Source organism: Microtus ochrogaster, chromosome 15 (assembly GCF_000317375.1).
Source record: "Microtus ochrogaster isolate Prairie Vole_2 chromosome 15, MicOch1.0, whole genome shotgun sequence".
Lineage (NCBI taxonomy): Eukaryota > Metazoa > Chordata > Mammalia > Rodentia > Cricetidae > Microtus > Microtus ochrogaster.
The window spans coordinates 3,149,411-3,151,564 of NC_022017.1; the positions used below are offsets into that span (position 1 = coordinate 3,149,411).

The 2,154-nt window shown below is 54.8% G+C and overlaps 1 protein-coding gene across 2 annotated transcripts in view; it reads right to left on the reverse strand.

Moving 5' to 3' along the window:
- The window catches only part of Nr4a1 (nuclear receptor subfamily 4 group A member 1), a 28,327-nt gene that overhangs the window by 17,701 nt on the left and 8,472 nt on the right, over nt 1–2,154 (reverse strand). The window contains exon 1 of one of the 2 annotated variants that reach the window (XM_005353862.3): nt 2,084–2,154. The exons of the other annotated variant lie outside the window; for it this stretch is intronic. The gene's annotated coding sequence lies outside the window, so the exon portion shown is untranslated. The remainder of the gene's footprint in view (nt 1–2,083) is intronic. 2 annotated transcript variants of the gene reach the window in all.

Below are 2,154 nucleotides of genomic sequence, written 5' to 3' on the forward strand. Positions count from 1 at the left end.
CACACACACACTCTCTCTCTCTCTCTCTCTCTCTCTCACACACACACACACACACACACACACACACACACGCACAAAAGCAAAGAGCAAATCTGTTTCCCAGGCAGATGGTGCTGTTGCCCTCACCTGCAGCAGAAACAGGACAGAGCTACCAGAGCCTGGCACCTTACACCTAGAAGTTGACTCACAGCTCTGATGAACAGGTGTCTTATGCCATCTCCTGTCCCTAGACCAACAGTCACATAGTCAGCGTTCCTAACTACTGTGAGTGAGGCAGTGTGCCCAGCGCAGGGGAAGACCCAGGTGCCCTTGAGGTCTAGATCTTGGGCAAGCCAACACCCTGGGCCCAGCTACAAACGCAGGACTGAACCAGTTACAAGCCCCGTGCAGAGAGCAAAACCAAGGCTGGGGCAGCTCAAAAGAAGGGAAGGAAGTCTCCGAAGGGGCAGAAGCACAACAGCCAGCTTCCATACCAGCTCTGACTCCTCACTCAGCCCTCCGATGCTCCAGTCACGTGGGCTTCCTTTCACCACCCACGGCCTTGGCATTGGCTGTTCCTCCACCGGGGAACTTACTGTCCCACATTGTCTGTCTGTCTGCTTCCTCCCAGGCACCAGGTTTCCACTCCACCTAACTTCCTCAAAGACCTATCCCTACGGTCCTGCCCCCTCACTAACCTGTCTTCACCAGACACAGGACGATGCTGACCTCCCACCTGTCTATCACCTGTCTCCCTGACTATAAAACAATGCTGTCAGCCCAGAACCACAGCATTCACTGCAAAACAGAGATGGAGAGGTGCGAGGGCCTGTGGCGGGGAAAAGTCACCTGAGGAAAGTCAGGCAGGTGAGGGGAACATTCTAGCTCCATTTGGGAACAGATCCTAGAGAAACGTGAGTCTTGCTTTTAGTTGAATCACAATTTTGAATCAGAAGTCCTTACTTCTGGGGCTAGGCAGCCCCTCCCGGGACCACCAGGAACCTGCTAGTCCTTCCTATGATGTATTTGAATGTTTTCTTAACTAAAGTCTTCACTTGCTCGAGGCACGGACGGCAGGCCTCCTGAAGCCCATGGACCTGGACACAGCTACACACAGGGCAACGGGCACAAAATAAAAGCAATGGCTAAGACCTTTTCCAGCATTTTCTCAATGCGGCCTCACAGTACTACAAGAAAGGGGTGTTTTTATTTTGCACTGAGAAAGACCAGACCCTTTAAAAAGGTTCTTGGTCATACATCTTGGAACCGGCAAAGCTGTGGTTAAAACCCAGGTCCTCAGTTCTGGGAGCAGTGGTCAGGCATCCATCCCCTCTGTCTGGCTACTTAGACCTGTGCATCTGGAACCTCCCAAGGAGCAGGTGCGAGGCTCTGTGACTGCGAAGGTGAGCGCCGGGCCTGAACTCCTGAGCTGACAGCCAAGGGCTCACCATTTTTTATTAGAGCCATTCACCTCATTGGTGTAAGCAATCTTTGCCCAACAAACACCATCATTGAAAATCATGACCTACAGCACAGTACACTGTCATTCTTCTTAGCTCTGGGTCACCACAATGACAACTGGCTTCCTGTCAAGTCTTAGCCCAAGTCACTGATACAAACATTTCCCTTGGTTGTGATGCTCCAGTGCAGGAGTCTCTGGTCCATCAGCACCATTTAGGAACCTGCCGACCAGAGAGCATGCCCATCGCACTAGATCCAAACCCAGGTCCCAATTTTCCACGAAAGCACTTCTAGTCCCTCGGATCACTTATCCAAAAAAAAAACAAAAAACAAAAAACAAAAAAAAAAAACGGACGCGGGAGGGAATGTGTCCAAGTAAGGTAACTGAGCCCTGCATCCACGCAGACCACCCTCTGGAGCCAGCGCTGTCCCCAAGGCCGAATAGACTCCCCGAGCTTGGTGGCGCCTCCCGGGTCGGGTGACTTGGGCTTCGGGCTCCCGCAGACCGGGGCATGGAGGCATTCCTCGGGCCTGGCCGCGTCCAGCACCGCCCGCCCTCCCAGCCGCAACCGGGGCGTGCAGGAGAGGACCGCGCTGACCCGCGGCTCGGCAAACGCAGGTCCCCGCCGTCCCGGCCCCTCACCTGGCCCCACGGGCTGCGCTCGCGTCTCCGCCCGCGCCTTCCGGGCTCGCGCCCCGCTAGGGCCCGCAGGG